This window comes from Bactrocera tryoni, chromosome 4 (genome assembly GCF_016617805.1).
Source record: "Bactrocera tryoni isolate S06 chromosome 4, CSIRO_BtryS06_freeze2, whole genome shotgun sequence".
NCBI lineage: Eukaryota > Metazoa > Arthropoda > Insecta > Diptera > Tephritidae > Bactrocera > Bactrocera tryoni.
Genome location: NC_052502.1, coordinates 42,415,087 through 42,430,163, shown reverse-complemented (window position 1 = coordinate 42,430,163; position 15,077 = coordinate 42,415,087). Strand labels below are relative to the sequence as shown.

Sequence of the window (15,077 nt, the reverse complement as noted above, 5' to 3'; positions counted from 1 at the left end):
ACATTGTGCGGCAACAACACAAAACGACAAGGTGTGATAATGTGTAATCAGATGTAATCATTTCAAAGTGAAATAATTTAAGAATTTTGAATTCCAAATTATTAATCTCAAAGAAAATTTAATTTTTTTGTTGCAAAACTCTAAGCTTATATTTTGTAAACGTGTTGAAGATAAAAGTACCTGACCAAAATATTAATTTTTAAGCTCGATAAAGGGTCTCCTCGACCGACACTTTGACACCATACTTCACTTGACGAGTGCTGTGTGCCGAATTGACAGTCATGACAGAATTATTTGCGGCTTAAAAGCATTTGCTGAATCAATACGACTACAAACGATGTGAACACCACGAGGCCAGTCTAATGAAGACCAAGAAATGGCTTCATTCTTTATTCAGATGATTTGGACATTTTTACTTCTTCATCATTTCCACAAAAGCTAAATGTCTTTTCTTTCTGCCAATGGCTTTATATGAAATATTCACATACATATGTATATTAGTGTCTACCATATGTGGAGCATAACGCACATACGTACATATGGAGCACAATAACTCATGATTTTGTTGCGCAAAAAATAATAACGATATTTCCAAAGCATGAATATGCCACTTTTCAGAAAGGCCGTAAGCGTCTTTTACATACTTTTTAGTCATCACATATCTTATGAAGTCATAAAAAAACGTGTATGTATGTAAATATTTATTTCTAGCAAATGTAACGAAAGTCTCAAACTCCGACAGTGTCATAACCTTAACCATCAATATTTATACACATACATACAATAGGATACAAAAAGGATTCGTATCAAAAACATTGAAATTTAAATTCTTATGTAAATGTAGGGAATATGAAACTGTAGTCCGTCAATCTGGTCTTTCAAAGAAACATAAATATTCAACAAGCTAAATGTGAGTGTATATGTTCAAAAGATGTTTATGAAAATTTAAATACTAAACGACCTCATTGTTTTCGGTATATCAAATTCTTAAAACTAACACGAGGTCAAAGGTAAAAAAAGTGTGGCTTTCACTATTTGGAGCGAAACAGTGGGTAAGATGGCTGATCCAGAGTTAAGCCTTCATCCAAACGCTGGAGAGTCAAGAAAGAAATGTTGAGTTGTTTCCACCTCATCTTCTTTTATACAGCTTCTGCAGATGGCGTCTGGTTAGATTCCCAGTCTTACAGCTTGATCGCCAAATCTCCACAACTAGGTGGCCGAGCCTTGGCCGAGCTCCCGCGACGCCCAGCTATCTATTATTAGAAGACAAAAGGATTCGGGTGCACCGACCCGCTCCCATTCAACTGAAAGCTTTTCTAGGGTGCCTTTCCTTGCTAGCTCATCGGTTTTACAATTTCCTGCGACTCCGCTGTGGCCTGGCGGCCTTACCAGTCTTATCACAAAGAGACTCGATGCAAAATGGTAAGTTTATCATAAATATAATAAAATGATCTATAAATAAATGGGGAAGGGCTATGTTCGGGTGTAATCGAACATTTCATACTCTGCAACTTGCCAGGATCAAAACCAGGGAAATGCCAGGTACATAAATAAAAATCTTGCAGCTGACAATAATCCGATCCAATTAGTTTTGGTTCTTCCAGCAGAGTCGCGGCTATTCCAGATTAAGCCAACGCTAGAGCTACATCATTTCACGAGCTGATCCTCGCCAAAGCAGTGAAATTATGAACGTTTTTCCAGTTCCTACGGGAGCAGCAAGAAAATAAATTGCACCAGATCTTTGTTCACAGCTTCTATCAAAGTGTCGTACGCTATTCTTTGTTGTTGATTTAATTTTGGAACATTTGTACGAACTGTTTCGGCGGTCCTTGGGGTTTAATGCATGTTGCATATGAGGATTGGGTGCCGGCATTTCTAAACACGACAATACCTTATTTGCCATCAATAAACATATATCCACTATCATGATCAATGTTTCATTGTAAATTTCTGCAGTCGCTCGTAGTAGGATTTAAAGTTTGGTGGCGCACCAGATGCAAAACATCCTCAGACTTGTCATCTCTGTACTTAACCCACAAATCTTTTGGACTCGAGGGGAAACATGTCAATATCATATGAGGTTAGTAATTTTTTAAAGAAAATTATGTATTCCTCACAATTAGATTTTGACGCTCAGCCTAGTCACGTTCTAAATTGTCGCCGCAAATAATTATTATATTATAACGGCCTTCCAACTTTTCGATAACATATTTGTGGTACGCTGAGTGGTTTACCTCATAATATTCTTTATTTATTTTTTCCATGAGCATTCTTTCGAGGTTGGTTGACAGGAAAAAGTAATTAATTCTCTTTTATGTAATTTTGCCCTTGTTTTCATTTGCGCCTTCGTGTGATTTGTGTCATGGTGATCAGTCTAGGCTCTTACATTGAGCCTTCGGAAACTCAAATTTTCGTGGCAAAATCGCCTGTACTCTTAACTTATATACATTAGTCACTGTAAATACATATATTATAAGAAGAAATGAAATAAATTTGAATTTGACTCTAACTCTTTCCTTTCATATCTTAGGCCAGCTATCGTTCAGCATCGTTTTACTGTCATTCAAAATTAAGTTTCCTTCATTATTGTCAAACTAACTTTTTCATTAATTTTACTTATAGATTGTTTCTACATTTATCAAGGTCATAAATAGCTTCCGCTTCGTATGAGCGCTTGTCTCTCACTCTCGCAGATAATAAAAAATAATTTCTTGTTATCCTTCCATTTATTACTTCGTCATTGCCACATTTTGTTTTTCGCCTTCTTTTGGGAGATAAACTGCGTACCTTCGTCAAATTCACTTAATCACACATACTCAACACAAATGGACCCTTACAACAGTATTGCGGATACCATTTAATGAAAATGTAGGAAATACGCCTGTTCACCTGCCACTCAATGCGCCTGAGTGGCTACACTTCGATGCGAGCAAGCTGTCGCGGAAGCTGCGTACATACACTTCTATACATACATACATACACACATGTTATATTTATAGATGCTTATGCATTCGTATGTGTGTCGGTATGTGGAGATATGAGCATGCACAATTATTGAAGAGCTGCCAGCAGAGAAAGCACTTCGCCTGTGTTTTGTTTGTGCGGCACTGCTTTTGTTGTTGCGTGCCGAGGGTGTTTGCACAGCACAGCAGCGCTTCTTTAAACTATTCAATTATGTTATTTATTTTCAATATGGCAATGAGTAGTAATATTATCCTTCAGCTTAATTAGTTTAATTTACACTTTTAAGCATGCCGGCAAGCACAAAGTTTTCAGCATCATTTTATATATTTTTCGACTCGCTATTAAAACTCAATTAACGCCCGAGCCTTGGGTGCATAATTCATGGGCAATAAAGTGCTCTGATATTGCATGAAATTTGCATTGCGCTTCCGACACAAAGCGTGCGCCTAAAACTCTTGCAGCTACCTAGCCGCTTTCACGCTGCATTAAACTTTAATGACACTCAATTCAATTCAAGTGCACACTCATACGCCCCGTGGCACCCGTGCCTATCTGCCCATTTATGTGAGTGTCATGCCGAGTTGCCTAAAATCGCTTTGCTTATTGCTTTCACTCGCCGGATCGTGCTCATTTTGCGTTCTTCATTATGCATTCTCGAATTGTGCCTTTTCGTTTGGTCTCCTGCCCGCTCCTCCATCCAGTCGACGAGCGGGTTAATAGACAATTCATGTTGCAATGTGTAAGCGTTGCGTGCTGAAGGAGCAGCGACGGCAGTGGCAACAAGTGAAAAGGCAGCATATTCGAGTTGAGTTTCGTGCTGCCGTCGGCTGGTGACTGCTGCTGGTGGCACAGCAATTGGTGCTGACCCATTCAGTTCAGCTAAATGGAATAACAAAATGCAAAATATGCGGGCGCAGAGTACTTGGATCATCACGGAGAAGCTGGCGTACGTGTGGCTGAGGGCGGCGGTGGGAATTTGTGCAGCCGTCTGACTTTTGTGTACTCGTATAAGTCATTAATTTAGCGAAACAAGAGTTAGACAGCGGACGGCTTGCGGCTAACTATTTGGCATAAGCTTTGCTTTGTCACTTTCGGAATGTAGCTTTGTTTTTATTGCTGCTGGTGCTCGTTGTATTGCTTTTTAATTAATTGTTTGCGAAATTGTTTTCATTGAAGGCATTCAGGGCACGTTGCCATCCGTCGCAGCGCATTTGCTGAACGGAATGGATATTGGAAACGAAAGTGTTGATGAGTTCTTCGGAAAATAATGAATGCTATTTCTTAATTTATGACATTGTGATTATTGGTTTATGCGTTCAAATGGCTTTTGTGTGCAACAGTTCGGTTTTTATCGATTACGGCTTTAAGAAACTTAAGCTAAAATAATGGTATAAACAAACACGTTTGTAAGAAAAGATGAAAAAAATATTTTATAAGCACCGTTCAGAAGTTGATCTGCTATAGAGAACTTATGTTACGCAAGTAAGTGGCGTCACGATCTCAACAAACAAAGTTAATGTTGAACAGATATGAATATTCTTATCGATTGTTTGGTGTAATACTCGGATGTTTTAGAACAAAAGGTTTTTATAACGTGCCAATCAACAAAGTTGTAAGAATAAAATGGCTCAAAAAAGTCGGAGTACTTGTTATAAAGAATTTATTTTTTGCGATGTTTACCACTACTTAGTGTCATTAAATTTCTAGAATAGAATTAATATTCAAATTTAAGAGCAAATTTTTAATGTTGTTGAATGAAATTTTGCTATAATGTGAAAGAACATAAAACAGATCCCTCCCTAAGATATAGTTCAGTCTCTGGTTTTCGAGATTCCTGAATTAATTACAGTACAATACTTGACATAATATTCACTTGTTAGATTTTAGTAAATTTTTGAAATATCTAGGCTTGAATCTTTAGGCTTGTATACTGGTTTGGCATTATTATATAACTCAAACCATAATTATCAAATAAGAGAGGCAACAAATAAGGAAGACATTCAATCGAGTCTTACGAAACGTCTAGATTTACATGTAACTCTTGAAGACATTCGAAAGCTTTTGCGTAAAAGTTCCTTACATGCATGACCCAAAATGAAGAAGCTAATGAATCGCCAAATGTTTCAAGTTATTTAAAAAGTTCAAGAGTTTCACTGGCAATTATTTGAAGAAGATATTATAATCCGAGGAAACAAGAGCTAATAAAATAATAAATAGAAAGCCACAGTTGTCAAAACCGATTAAGGACATATCGCTGCTTTGACATCGTCAATTCGATTATGGAAGTAACTTTTGGGCAAAACAAAATACCCAATTATATGTCTAAAATGTCAAAAAAGTCGCGTGGAACAGTAATTTGCTAGCCCTCGAGTGACCAACTAAATCTCCATATGCCCCTATCTATGTGCCATGTGTGGTAAGTAGAAGTACATTATGCTTTTAGTAGTATACATTAAAGTTTGGACTGGATTCCAAGCATTCTATGTCAAGTCTATTAATAGAGAGCTGGGAATTCCCAGAGAAATAAGAAACTTTTTGTTTATTCCTTTCTAGTTTGCGGGTGCGGAAAAAATTTTATAAGGCAGCGCTAAACTTGGTGCTTGTTCTCCAAATGGCTAATTCCCGTATAGTATCTGTCAGTTTATACTTTTCTTGGTTTTTTGTAATACGTACTTAGTTTTTGTCTTGTAAAACTTACTCTATATCGACTTCGTTATCTTGCTCCTAGTTAGAGTTTTCCATCAGTTCTGAGTTAGTTGCTTGAAATCGGTATAAAGCTCCTAGCGACATGCTATGTATTAGCTCTGCCTCGGATTCGTTCAGAGAGACTCCGGATTTAGCCAGTTCAGATTATGAACAATTGCAATTGACCTTCTAGTGAGCTTAAATTTCCATTTCTTCCTTCCTGCATTGTTGACTACTTTGGTATTAATCTTTGTCGACGACAAGGCTAACGACTGGCTATCTGTACACATGAATGATTTCTGTATTATCCATAGTTATTCAATAGAGCTTCACAGATCTGCTCTATGTCTAGTACTTCCGCTTGGTAAATGCTAGCTGAGTTTGGTAAGCGGATAGAGAAAGAGAGAGATATCAAGATCCTGGGAGTATATTCCCACCCCTACTCCGCGGCCCTTTTGAACCCGTCATTATAGATTGAGATAGTATCTTCTTTCGCTATATATTCTTCATTTGTGTCGGAGGGTATACTCACCAGGAAGTACCTTTGAAATTTAATCTTGGGAGGATGTAGTCTAAAGGAATACTATTTCTCTTTGTGGGACTTTATCAAACATATTACTGATGGTATACAAAAAGTACTTGACATCTTGATTCAAAATAGAAATATTGAGTTCTTTGTAATCACAATTTTCATGAAGGTCTCTACTGTCGATAAAAAAAATTGTACAAAATAAGAAATGGAAATTTAAACCAGATGCGCCTCGATAGCAGATAACGCATGTTTTAAATTTAGTTAATTTTTAATAAAACAACGAACTTGCGAAGAAGATTAAATGGAATGAGAAGTAATTTGTCAATTAAGGAATTGTTGTAATAATAATTAAAAATAAGAACTGAAGCTGTAGTTATAATTTGAAGCAGTTACATGAAAAATTCAGTCTCAAAAGAAACACGTTGAAATTTGTATGTGCTTGAACTGTTCTAAAGCCTGAACTAAGTCTTCGACTTTTCGTGTTCAGCTTATGTAAATAAATATTTTATGTGCTATACTTCAAAGTAAGAGGACATATTTTCTCCACCACCAACATTATTTATTTCAAAATTGAGGAAGTTAATCTTTGAATAAATCTTAAAGCATTTTCAATTTTATTTTGTTTACAGAGCATTGAAGAGATGAAAAAGGCACTTTTATTTTCACATTAAGGTTTTCCCTGAAAATTCGTACATACATACATACAAAATGAACATTTATTTTTCTGACAAACTGGCTTTATTGGATATTTTATTGGGATACAATCTCACGCTCATTGAACAGCCGATAGCTGCTGATAGCGCAGCAGGTGTAAAAGCGGCTGATTGAAAACCATTGAATCGTGCATTTGATTTGTGTACATTTTACGTATAAATATTAATGGCTGTTTGTTAATGTTTTGTCGACAATATTTGATTGTTATCAAATTTAAAAGCAGAAGCACATGCGGCACAAAGGGATCTTAAGGATAATCTGATTATCTTGCTGGCTTAGGAAAGATAATTGTATTGTATGGCAGAATATTCTGAGCCGTTCGCTAATGCTTGCACTCATACAATATAAAGAAGAATATAATGAAAAAGGGTTACTTAAATATTATCTGTCTAAATAATGGCGATTTTTGCAATATGTGTTGTCATGTGGGATTTCTACAGTCAGCTGTAGGCTTATATATATCAAAATGTTCATGATAATGTCACGATTTGCTTTCCAGTGTGTGACTCGCCTGAGATAGCTTGATAATTAATCTGGAATGTACATCTCTGTAAGTATTTGTAGCTATTTATTATTTCTGGAAGATTAACATGGACATCACCAAATTGAAAATTGGATACAGTTTATACCCACACTCCGCACTTAGTATTTTTTGAAATTACCAAAATCGCTACACTTTACATTGGCATAATATTTCCGACCCTAAATCTCAAAACTGAGTTTAAGCCTCCGATTTTGCCTTATTATTAGGTTAAGAGCTAGTGTACACACAATCATAACCACTTATATACACATACGATGTCATTTTGAAACCAAGCTGTATTTTACTTCACAATAAGTCAACCAAAATTGGTAAAAATTGTACCTTTCATACTTCGAAACTGTGATTCAAAAATATACTACATACCGTTTGCAAGAATATCAGCGCTTCAGGTTAATCTTATGCCATATATGGTGGTGGACACATATTTTTGTGACTTGGTGTCAAAAATTTGTGCAACTGGTTCAGAACTTTCCTTGTCGCTATGTGTCTAATATTAAGATTTATTTTCTTCCCATTGACTTTGTACCGTACATATCGGTTAGTGAGGGATATGCCCTAAAGGGGGTATTCTGGTCTAGAAACATGAATTTCAGGTAATTTTTAAAGTGTCGTAAAAAAAGGCAATTAATATTTTTACTATACATTTTTTTATTAGTTATTTGTTAATTTTAGAAGAGTGCAGAAAAAAATTAGAAACTAAAAAAAATAAAAAATTTAAAAAATTATGAGCTGACGAGGGGGGGGTCTCTAAAAATTTCCACGTCACCATACCCATGATTTCAACCCTCCTAGTTATATGAAACCAATAAAAAAAGGTTATTAATCTAGAATAATGTCGCAATGGCCGGAACAACGGAAAAGTGGGAAAAGATTTTTTCCACAAAATGGCGACAGCCTGAAAAAGAAGTCTTTTTGTATCACTTTTTCTGACTACTTCGAATTTTTCAAAAATAATAAAAATAAAATTTGGGGATGGGGCTAGTTCCAACCATAGGCAAGCCTATAAAGAAGACTCTATAAAAAATTCAAGTAAATCGGTCAAGTAGAACCTGAGAAATCGTGGGTATCGTTCCGAAAAAGTCAGTTTTGAGAAAAACGCGTTTAAAGTTTCGCGTAAAGTCCTTTCGTTCGATTAGTTCCGGCCGAACCAGTTTGGATGCCGGTTCAGAAAAATGCCTATATCTCCGAAAATAATTTGAATTTTGAAAAATCCTCTCTACACATATTCTTGAATAGTTAAACTTTGAAAATAAAAAAAAAATCGATTTTTTTTAATTTCTAGACCAGAATACCTCCTTAACACAATTAAACGTGAATGTTGTGCTTAGCATTTATGAAGTATGGTGCCAAACCACCTTTTAATAAAATTTTTCGTTAGCATAACCTGACCCGGTGTCAAAATTGTAATATTTTGTATGAGAAATTTTTGAGACAGAGCTGATAATTATGAGATTATTTAAAATAATCGATATAAAATATTGGCTTATTCCGTAAAATGTTGCCCGATATAGTGTAACTAATAAATAAATATAAAACTTTGGAATGTTGTGAGTTGAAGGTAGGCGTGTTTTGTATCCGATTGAACTTTTATGAGTTGTGTACTAGTATTCCATCTGCATTTTGGGCGTGTTACTGTTTGACTCAAGTACAAGTATGAATAGCGTAAAGGTCACTTTTGTTGATATTTTAGGCCTATACACATTCTAAGCTTCAAAATTGTTGCTTCGACAACGTTTTTTATAAATTTCTAACTGCTGCACGCATACGGTTTCATAGCCTAATATATTTAATGGTTATTTGTTGCTGACTCGAAGAGAATTATACTCTGTATTATTATATAAGTGTAAGCCTTTAGTATTGCAGTGTTATTTTGAAAACTTTTACTGTATTTTGTGTGGCGTTGCCATAGGAATAATCGCATAGCTTTTACCTTTTCAACTGTATTTTAAATTAAAATATTATAAATAACTCAAAGATTTGCAATATGATCAAGTAAGAAATGGCTAAGCTCCGGTGCAAACAAAAATTTTATACTCTTTCAAATTGCAAGAATCAAAACGAGGTAAATGCCATAGGTCGGAATCCAAGCATAACTCTAATCATACACAGCGTCATATCCGGCATAAGGTTTGTTAGAAAAACGAAAATCATTATACTACGAGTATATGTAGTACTAAATGGGAATTATTATACGTTGAGTTAATTTTGTTGAAAGTTTTAAGACTTTTTCTAGGTTCGAGGTCAAAATCGCTATCATTAATACTTCCCGAGATATTCAGCTTTTTAAGTAAGGCTGTCTGCAATTTTCATAGATTTTTTAATACATACCATCTATAAAAATTCTATAAAGCCTTAATTAAAAAGCCGAATATCTCAAGAAGTATTAATGACAGCGATTTTCACTTCGAACTTTTTTCATAGCAAATAAAATTTCCTACAAATTAGTCATGTACATTTTATCTATAGCTCCTGTCATTTACAAGATATATACAAAAAAATGCGAAATTCTTGGAAAAATCGGGTTTAGAGCCCTGTACTTCCTCGCCGGTGTGAGTTCCAACCATAGGTAAGACTTTGTTGCACTGGGCACTTTTGTAGAGAGAACAATTCTGAGAAATATGCGCCTAAAGTCAAAGTCAAATGCCATAAAATACCTCTGATCTGTAGGAATTTAAAGATAAAAACCCACGATTGTAGTGTATTTTCTATGGAAAATTTTTACAGGCCTTGGTCCAGTTCTTAATGTTAAATGCTAAAATTTTCGGGGAATTTTTTTTAGTGTATTTCCAAGAAATTTCGTGACGGGACTGAAAAAAATTAATAGTTAAAAAAAACACCCTAATGCTACACATATAACATACTAATAAAATGTTTCTGGGTTTCATTAACTTACCACATATATATTATATGCAGTCAATCGGATGTTAGAAAATCCTGATATTAGTTATGCGTGGTTGGGTCAAGTTTTCGCTAAATTTGGGTTTGTAATAAACATTTACTTAAAACTAGAAGATTATTATGTTAAAAATTGTAGACGTGCAATGTAGATATAATACTGTAGTCAGTGCGTGGATTGAATAGAAAAAATTCACAAAATATGTGGGCGATGTGGGCCAAGTTTTGAGAATCTTTCAAGAACTTCTACTGCATTGTCTTCAATTTCATGAAGTGTGTGCAGCAACGCCAGGCCGATAAATCTATCTTGAAGCATGTTCGTCTTCAGCCACGTTTTCATGCGCCGAAGTGCTGAAAATAAGCCTTCAGCGCTCGCATTCGTCACAGGAAGTGTGCAGAACAACGCAGTTCTTCAACGTTTCCATTGCAATAGTCGGTAACTTGTTGTTTTTTGACTTTTGCCTTTGCCCCCAATGTCACTGCCAGTGATGAAATTCAACTTTGAGCTTCAAGCGTCGTATGACGTTATCATTATTCAAAAGGTCTTTGAATCTATCTATTCAGCATTCAATAGGAGTTTCCATTTATTTTGTTTTGTAAAGCATATACTTTTTCTGGAAGCAGCAAAGTTGAAATCCATTAAATACTTCTCTAGAAAAGCGCGTTTTCAAATCTGCTGTCTCCAACAGAGGAATGTACACTTAGACCTTGTAGTATTCTTCACAAGTTCTCACTCAGAAATTTTCGCGATTTGTTTGTCGGCCGCAGATTCTTGGTTTTGCTTCGTCAACTTTCAGTCCTTTCGCCATTTTTTTCTGTTTGCATAAAGGGATTGAAAATGTTCAGGCGGAAGGGCGCCAACGCAGAAAGGAGCACTTCGCGAAAGTGCTTCAGCCACCCCGGGTATTGGCTCGAGAAGAGTTATTTTTTTAGAGCTAATTACAATTTATCACTTTCAGCTACGGATCTGATTGGATTTATTAACAATTTAGTACGCATGCGTTGCTATAATTTGTAACTTTAATGGTATCTTAGTCAGTCTTTAATTTTATTTCTGAAATAAAATGGCAAAATTCTAAATTATGTTTCTGTTACTTTATATTTTTTCAGAGCAGAAAAATTATGAATAAGCCATTTAGCCCTTGGGACGAAAATGTCGCCATACAAATATATAATGTCTTGAATGATTTTTTTACGTCTTTTATAAGAATGCTCTGCTTAATCATCATAAAATATGCCTTCCTTGTTGGTTTTGAGTTTTGTAAGTAGTAGATAGTTACATGATGTTAGATTAGGCGAATACAAAGGATGGTTGATGAGGGAAGTCCGTTTTTCATCAAAACCTGCTTCACTTTTTTGGTATTTAGTGTTTTTATTCATATCTAATCTCGAAGCCAACATTCTTTTAGTAAAATTAGGACTTTTTCCACAAATTCAGCAGAATTACTAGCTTCTGGATGACTTGGCTTTTTGTCCTCATTTGAATCCGCAAGAACATTTTAATACGGTATAAATCACGTATAAACTTGAGTATGATTCGTAGTACTTACAATGAACAACATAAACCCTTTTTATCACTTAAGGGGGTATTCTGGTTTAGAAATTCGAAAGAATCGATTTTTTGTTTGCTTATTTTTGTAGTATAACCCTTCAAGAAAATGTTCCGAAGAGGATTTTTCGAAATTCAAATTATTTTCTGAGTTACAGCTCATTTTGTAACTCCGACTCCGACTGCGCGCAACTAGTTCTCAAACTTTAAACTCGCTTTTCTCATAACTACTTTTCTAGAAACGGTGTGCATGATATCTCAAGTTCTACTCACACGATTCACATGAAATTTTACACATAGCTTTCTTATACATTACAGTATCGCACTACGAAGAGCTTACGAAAGAATTTTTTATTTTTATTTTAAAAAAATCCCGAAGCACAAAAAAACAGGAAAAATACGAAACTTTTTTTCAAACCACCACCGTTTTGTAAAAAAATTTTTTTTTCAAAAACGTTCAAAATCAATTAAAAAACGGATAGTCAAAATAATTTTTGATTTTTTTTTCGCGCCAAAAAAAATACCTAAAATTCGGGCTTCTAAACCAGTATACCCCCTTAATATGTCTTAGGATTTTTTTTTTTTCAAGTTCGATACAAATTAATAATTGAAATATAATGTTAGGTTTTTGGGACAAATCTTGTATAACTGACGTAAAAATCATATCAGAGAGTTAGATTATGCTTTGAAATTTTTAATTTATTTTGTACCTAGAAATAAACAAATCACGTGCGTACAATAATATCACTCAACTTGCAACGGCTTAAAATAACAATGGCCACACAGCAGCATTAAGCTACCATAATCCACGATTATAGGAATTAGTGAAACCATTTTTTACTCACCTTCAGCCGCCCGCATAAGCATACTTCAGCAATGCATTAAAGTACTACAATTTGTTAATCGATAAATATATTGTGCGCGCTTTTGATTGGTTGCTTTAAATTTACCACTAATACTATGTGATTATACGTACGGTACTATTTGATTCAGGAATTAAGTGATTGCAAACGGTAATTTATGTTACTAGTAAGCCACACAAACTTTTACTAAAACTACTGAAAGCAATTTTTATATTATTATTTATATTGTATTTTACCGTTTTAATAACATTAATAAATATTTAACGCATAGTATCCTGCGCCATTAACTCAATAAATCCTCTGCTAGGCTACACTAGACGGACTAAATTTATATTGGTAAGTTTTACTGCAAAAAATTTATATTTACTCATGAGTGCACACAACTCTCATCATTTAACGGTTCCCGCTGGAGAGCATAAAATTCACATTTCAAATTTTCCAGGTTCACATAAAAATTCAATGGCATGCTAGATGCGGGCGTGAGCAGCACGAAATTCACGAGGCAAGGCTGTAAACATCCAACGCTTACATTGTTACATGTGAATGAATATAAATTATGCATAACGGCAACACGTCACGCGCACCAACACACTGACGGTAATAAACAAGCTGCCTTAGCATAAGCATAGGCGCTAAAGCACAGTTAAGAAAACAAAGCGCACAACCGCAAAAATACGCGCAGCCTCTGACCCTGCGCTCGTTGCGTTGATGCTTCAGCACTGACACTGACCTCAGCCCGCCACATGTAGTCATTACATTGGTGGTGTTATTCTATTATTTGCTCGACCACATTATCATAAACAATATATCTTCGGAATTTTTCTAAAATTTTTGCACGTTGAACACATTTCAAAGCAAAACATTATTTTTGCATACACCTTTGGTAAACAATGGCACAAGCATATTTACTGTTATAATTGTATGCACATGTATACATATACTTATTTAAGGGATACACTTATTTATTTCATATATGTACATATATACTCATATATACTTATGTGTATATGTAAACACTTTGTTGTATTTTAATAAGCGCGCTTAGTATTTAATTAAGCTGAATGCTTTGGCTTTGTCACTATCACTGACGATTTTGCTGGCCACCGGAGTACCGACTTGATTTCTGGCCAACTCCAAACTGAGTCGAGTGCATTGCGATCCCTGCGTTTTATACGAGTATGTTGTTAGTTTTCACGCGCCGCCATTGATGCCGTTGTAATGTTGCCGCTGCTGCTGCGGATATTGGCGTTTGTTGTTGCTGCCGCATGCACGTTGTTGCTTCCTTGCGTAAGTACAATGTTTATTTAGTTTCGGATTTTATTTTTATTTGTTGTTTCGCCAAGCCATGCGCCTGATAGAGCTTTCTACAACAAATCTTTGTTTTCAACTCATGTTATATGCAACAGCAACGACGATAGTGAGCTTGCCGAAGCTTTTTGAGAGTTGCCAACGCGGCATAGAATCGCAATTAGACCAGAGAACAATTGAAATGTTTCAAAACAATGAAAGTGAGTAATTTGATATATGTATGTTGCTGTTAATAAATAATTTTCCCCAAGAATAAAAATGTTCCTTTAATTAATGATTAAATTGAAAATAATTATTGCATTTCAACACATTTCTAGGCCCAATCAACAAACAAAATAAACCAAGGAAACCTGAAGAATTGTTGATTAATCCAAAAAGAAGTCGAATTAGCATTTCCAACAATTTCTTCTTCTCTCTAATGGCTTAGACATCGCTTACGCGGTTATAACCGAGTTAACAACAGCGCGCCAGTCGTTTCTTCTTTTCGCAAGGTGGCGCCAAATCTAGATACCAAGTGCAGCCAGATTCTTCTCCAGCTGATCTATCCAACGGAGTGGACGTCTTCATCTTACTCTGTTTTCCCGTGTACGGGTACGAACCCTTTCAGAGCTGGAGTGTTTTCACCCATACGGACACCCATCTTTTAATTCGCTGAAATATGACAATGTTTAATTCGTACAGTTTATCAATCCATCTAATGCGATATTCGCCGTTAGCAATGCGCAAAGGACCATAAATCTTATGCAGAAATTTTCTCTCAAAAACTCGTAACATCAACTCATCAGATGTGGTCAGGGTTAATGACTCTCCATTTAGAAGGACGCGAATAATTATTGACTTATCGAGAGAGGACTTTACTTCTCAGTTGCCTACTCAGTACGAAGTAGCATCTGTTGGCCCGAATTATTCTGCTTTGGATTTCGAGGCTGACATTGTTTTTGGTGTTAATACTTACTGGTTCCAAGATCCTGACAGAGCTTTTGATCAGTTTACTCAACCGTATTAGTTTTGCAGGGATACCAA

The 15,077-nt window shown here is 35.4% G+C and overlaps 1 protein-coding gene across 1 annotated transcript in view; it reads right to left on the bottom strand.

Annotated features, from left to right (window-relative positions):
• LOC120774135 (otoferlin-like) overlaps window positions 1-13,935 on the bottom strand; it is a 129,042-nt gene extending 115,107 nt beyond the window's left edge. The window contains exon 1 of the mRNA XM_040103520.1: window positions 12,729-13,935. The gene's annotated coding sequence lies outside the window, so the exon portion shown is untranslated. The remainder of the gene's footprint in view (window positions 1-12,728) is intronic.
• Window positions 13,936-15,077: the final 1,142 nt, after the last annotated feature.